General features: G+C 37.8%; 1 pseudogene; it reads right to left on the reverse strand.

Moving 5' to 3' along the window:
- Positions 1-3,100: 3,100 nt before the first annotated feature.
- LOC120135172 lies at positions 3,101-5,645 on the reverse strand (annotated as a pseudogene).
- Positions 5,646-6,249: the final 604 nt, after the last annotated feature.

Below are 6,249 nucleotides of genomic sequence, written 5' to 3' on the forward strand. Positions count from 1 at the left end.
CTAAATCCACTTTCTCGACCCCGGTAAGCTTCCTTTTAGTTGTACAGAGATCCTTCAGAAACCGACAATACCTTGGAACTTTCCGGATAACTTCGAGGAGAGGTATGTTAACTTCCACCTTCCGAAGTACGTCTAATATTTCCTTTTCCTCTGTTTTTTTATCCTTTTTAACTAACCTTGATGGAAAAGGCGGTGGCACGTCGTAGGGAGATGGCTTCGGATCGTCCATTTGTTCTTGATCGTTCTCTTTCTGGGATCCTACGTCAACTGCTTCTTCTTCCCTTTGGGAGTTCGAATCTTCTTCTTTCTTCCGGGATCTTGCGCTCACTTCCTTTGGGTCTGGTTGTTCAATAATTGTACCGCTTCGGAGGGTGATGGCGCTAACATTCTTTATTGGATTAGGTTCAGTTTGTGATGATAGCCTCCTTTGTGACTCTAATCTCCCCACGGTTTGAGCCAGTTGGCTCAATTGCTTGTCCATCTCTTGGAAGTGGGCTTCAGTTCGAGTCTGGAATTTCTCCTGGGATAGTGCTAACCTCTCGACAATCGATTCTAATGATGACTTCAGCGGTTGTTGCGGTGGTGGAGGTCTCGCTTGATAGCCTTGGTTCGGTCTCGGGTTCTGCGTATAACTGAAGTTCGAATGATCCCTCCATCCTGGGTTCTATGTATTACCATAAGGATTATAAGCTCTTTGGGGAGGTCCCGGAAAGTTTCCGACTGCGTTGACTTGAGTTGTTGCTTCGTCTTGAATCAGTGGACAACCGTCTGTTGGATGATCAGGTAGTGCACATATTCCACATAATCGGTTTTGTCCTGTCTTTCCTGCAACAAGAGAGTTTACGACTTCAGTTAACTTGTCTATTTTATTTTCTAAGGAAGATGAACTTATCTCATAAACCCTTCGAGAAGGTTCATTATTTGTGCGAAATTGTTGGGAATTTGCGGTCATCGTCGATATTAAGTCTCTAGCCTCAGTAGGAGTCATATTCACCAAAGCTCCGCCGCTGGCTGCATCGATCATCTTCATTTCCAGGGGAGATAATCCTTCATAAAAGTATTGAAGGAGTGTTTGTTCGGTTAACCCATGTTGTGGGCAACTAGAACATAACTTCTTAAACCACTCCCAGTAGTCGTAGAGTGACTCTCCATCAAGCTGCTTTATTCCAAGTATTCTTCTGCGTAGTTCACTTACTTTTGCCGCAGGGAAAAACCTGTCAAGAAAAAGACGAGTCATGTGAGCCCATGTAGTTACAGAATTAGGAGGTAGATAAAATAATCACTCCTTAGCCGTCGGCTAAGGAAAAAGGAAAAGCTCTAAGTTTTATTTGGTCATCGGTTACTCCTTGTGGTGTCATGCTGGAGCAGACCATGTGAAATTCCTTGAGATGTTGGTGTGGATTCTCGTTTGGCAATCTACGGAATGTAGGAAGGAGATGAATAAGGCCGGTTTTCAATTGGTACGGAGTTTAGCCTTGGGGAAAATCAATGCTCAAAGGCACTTGTTCAGTAGGTGTCGCGGCTAACTCCCGGATAGTAAGATCGGCCATCGGATTTATATAACCTGAATTCGATTCTTCTTCTAGATTTGTTTGTTGTCTTCTTTTTTCCTGAAGTGTCTGTGCGTGGAGTCTCCTAGCTTTAGCTTCAATCTCCAGGTCGTACTCCACTAATGCTCCCGGATTAGACCTGGTCATAAATAAAAAAACAAACAAAAATCAGTAACTTTGGCGAAGTTCCCCGGCAACGGCGCCAATTTGACAACTGTCGTTTTTTATGTCAAAATAATTCCTTATTCTCAATCAATAAATAAAGGAAATACGTAGTATAGAGAAATAATGGTCGAATCCTCAGGGACTTAGAAAATCACAATTTAATATTTGAATGATTCTAACCAGACGAAAATAGTAAAAAAGGGGTTTGTAATATGAGATTAAAATGGTAAAAATAAATAAAAACAATTTAAATAAAAATAAGAGTATGAAGATTGTGAATAAATACGGTAAAAGTAGCCTCAAGCTTCGCTTTGATTCAATTTCCTTTAGATCATCGAATAAGATTTTCTCTTCGGGATTCACGTTGGTTACTTTGTCTACAAGGGCTATCCTTGTGACTATCTTGTATACCGAATACCCAAGGCAATCTTTGATTCCGGCTTCGGTAATTAATTCTAACAACATCTATTTTCGTAGATCAAATACCGTTTAAGTTCGTGACGACCAACTCGGATTGTTGTTTCTATAAACGTCAATTTCGATCTCAATTTTCTCTTGGCGAAACTATCTCGCCAAGTGTGTTCCCAGGAAGTCGAATTGCTTTCTATAAGCCGAATCTTCCTCCCACACGTTTAATCGCAACAACCTCTTGACCAAAGTCAATCTTTGATTTTGAAAACTGTTTTGATTTTTGAAAAAATAAACGCAGAGATTGAAAGAGATATTCTGAAGATATTAAGAGACCGTTTCAATTCTCCCGTTGGAATTGAATCATCGCGACAGCTCTCGGCTTATGAAAAGTTTAACTAAGCATGACAAAAGTCATACTTAACATAAAAATAAAACTTGAAAATAAAGAAAAATAAAAAGAACTTGAAAAGGAAAAGAGAAAACTTTTATAAAAACTAGAGAAAAAAGAAGAATGTATTCCGAATGATGTTTTTAGGCTTACCCCAAGTGGGTATTTATAGCCTCTCAATAACTAAAGGATAAACAAAGAAAGTAATAAAATAATACAAAAGATAATAATTTTTAAATTTAAATTCAAACTTAAACTAGTCTCCTAATACAACTCTGCTCGTCAATCTTCCAGAAGGCGTGTTGACGAAGTCTTCTAGAAACCGTCGCTGACTGGACCTTCTAAAAACTGCCACGTCAGACCGCGTCGTGCCCATGTCTCCAGCCGTGACCAAATAATAAAAAAATACAGAATTCGCTCGTTTTGTCACAAATTCTAGAAAGCAAGGACTTGTACAAAAACAAGTATAACACGACCAATTGAATAGCAATAATTCGACAAAATCGAAGAAATAACAAGCAAAGATTAAAGATTTTAGACACTCATCATTTGTCTTTGATAAACTTACAAATTTTAATATCTTCCAGGACATGCATAAATAAAGCAAAACAGTTGTACATGAAAATATTCACATCAAACCCAGTAAAACCCTACGAGTATAGCATGTTAAACCATTAACTTAAACCGTCTTAATGGGAAGACTGCCACCCACACTGATTAGTTATGCCGTAACCAAATTAAAGTACTTGAGTCGATCAACTTATGAAACATAAGCAATATAATGGTCTCGTCGAACCAAAACAAAAGGGTGATGCAGAAGGCTCTCATCATATACCGTCAAAAAGGTAATGCAGAAGGCTTTCGTTATATACCGTCAAAAAGGCGATGCAGAAGGCTCTCGTTATATACTGTCACGCACGGGAAGCGAGCAGAAAGATGCATGATCGTGCCAAAGTCATGAACTGATCATGTTGAACAGGAATCTAGAAAGCTGCTGAGGAATGGTTGATATGACTGGCCCATATCTCTGTTAAACATTTAAAATGTGGTTATACTTAAACTATAAATCAAGTTAAAATATGGATTGGGGAGTGGTTATACTCCTAACCTGCACATTATCACAGAGCTCAAACAGTGGGACATCAAGAAGCTTCAAATTCTTCGATACTGCAAAGTACTATTTCTCAGACAAGTGGACGAGGAAGAGCTTCTTGCACTCCTGCAACATTAATAATCAAGGAAATCGAGAGAAGATAACATAGCTCATAAGTAGCCTCATGAAGCTTCCGAATACCTTGGGTTTCTTGATGTGGGGAGGGCAATATGGATACATCATAGTCTCGAAATTAGGCCCCCACCAGATGGCAACGGCCTCACTGATCTACAGCAAATAACAAGGAACAAAGTTGAGCATTAAAATGAATTGTTTCACCCTCGATCTCTTTAAGTCAAAAAAGGAATAGCATAGGTGTTACGACAAACATAGAGTTTCCGCAATAGCACATAAAAAAGATGTATCAAGAGAAGATGACAGTATGATGTTAAGGAAAAAAGTAAAAGAATAAGATGATACCATTTTCTCCAGGCTTCAGGCGTCCACCAGGAAGTTTGCAGAACGTATTCCCAATTTGCAGAAGAAGAATATGCAGATGATTATGTTCTTGGACCTGCATGGAAAAATAGAATAAGCAATTTAAGAACAAGCATTAAAATGTCATCTTAAAGTAGCAAAAGTGCAAAAAGAACGCTCATTCCTAAAGAAATTATCATAGTCAATAAAAAAACATTTAAAAGTTTTATGCTTCTAAGAAGGAATCTATCATGTATTGGGATGAAATTCCTCTTTTCTTGATGCGTAATCTCCCCTTTACATATGTAAAACATAGTTGTCAGTTTCTGCCAGGTTGACTAGTGTTCACACATAAACACCTTCACAAGATATAGATCTCTATGATACAAAAACCTCCCATTCTATGACAAAAAAATTTGAGCAATAGGACTTATATTGATGACTGATGCTTAAGCATGAACCAAGCTCTGATACTGACGCGGAATTAGAAAAAACGAAAAGCTAATATACAAGAACAAGCTGTTTCCTTCTTTGCTAAAGGACTAATACACAACCTTACAAATGGAACCAAAAAAAAAACTAAAATTGAATAGTAAGAACTAGAGGCCTTATAACACATTTGAAGGTCCTTAATCTTTCTAATGGAGCAAATTATCATTTAACCAATTACTGAACCAAGTAAACCTTTAGAAGTTTTCATCTACAAGCATAGTAGTTCCAAACTCCTAGAGGCCATAATGTTAAAAGTTACGAACTCGCTTATAACTTAAAAATGTAAAGGGTTTTCCGATTTTCTATCAGAAGAATGATAAAAGCACCAAGTCCACAGAAAAATGCATCATCATCCCATAATGAAGATGTATAATGTTATGAAAAAGATAAATACAACCGGACAAATCAACATAAAACAGGAAACGGAGGAGCATCATATCAATAACGCAAAATAAAAGCAATGAAACATGAATACAAAACTAATGTATGTAGATATCTAGGAGTGAAGAATATTACCATAAATTTTCATAAAAGATAATTAAACATAAACATTACAATGTAAAATCTAACAGAGATTTTTTATGACATGGTAGCAAACCAGGAGCATATTAACATACCAGTAAAATCGCTTCAACGCTGGCATAAAGTAATTACAAATTTGAGCTGGCATAAGTAAAGTTTCAACATGTCAGTGTTCACCCAGAAAATTCATTAGAGTCATAAATATTCCTTCAATGGGAATTTCTCTTTTGGGTTTTGCTTTTGGAAATGGATAAAAGTAGGATATTTGTCAGTAATTTCGCTTTGATTTATAAATTCCTTAGTTCCAAAACCTTAGGGATCAAGACAACAACTTTAGCTTGGCAATAGGGGGAACCGAAGAGGTAATTGGAGGTTTGTTTCGGGTTTTTAAAAATCCAACAAAAGAAGCAATTGAAAAGGGAAATAATGGAGGAGGAGGTGATAAAATTACTTGACTTTCATGCGAGCAAGGCGATCGGCGAAGGAGGTGTCCTTCTCCATCTTGGGCTCTTTGGTGCCAAAGGTGTAGCTGGAAAGTGATACGTGTTCACCACCGGTGACGTTACCGCCGCTCTTCTCTCCCAGGATTCTCCAAATTCCGATAAATTTATCCAAACCAAAATGATTTCTTAATAATATTAGGAGAGAGGCAAAGGGTTTCTAGTTCCAAACCATTTACTATATAAATGACTATATCTACAGAGAGAGAGAGAGAGAGAGGGGGGGTAAACCACATAAATAATTATATAACTAGGTTAAATCGCGAAATGATATCATTTTATAAAGAGAAAATCGCCTCAGTGACCAAAAAAAAGTTATAATATACGATTTTAACCAACTTTTTTTGGATTTGCCAAAATGACCAACAAAATCGCAACGCGAAATAAAAATCGCAACGCGATCCCCAGAATCGCAAATCAGTTTCCAGAATCGCAACGCGATTCTTGAAAATCGCGATGCGATAGTACAAATTCGCATTGCGATTTTCCATAATCGCAACGCGAATATGAAAATCGCAACGCGAACACATAAATCGCAACGCGTATCCGTAAATCGCAACGTGTATCCGTAAATCGCAACGCGTATGGGTAAATCGCAATGCGTATCCGTATATCGCAACGCGTATCCGTAAATCGCAACGCGTATCCGTA

The sequence above is a fragment of the Hibiscus syriacus genome, unplaced genomic scaffold, assembly GCF_006381635.1.
Source record: "Hibiscus syriacus cultivar Baekdansim isolate YM2019G1 unplaced genomic scaffold, ASM638163v2 tig00110602_pilon, whole genome shotgun sequence".
In the NCBI taxonomy this organism is placed as follows: domain Eukaryota; kingdom Viridiplantae; phylum Streptophyta; class Magnoliopsida; order Malvales; family Malvaceae; genus Hibiscus; species Hibiscus syriacus.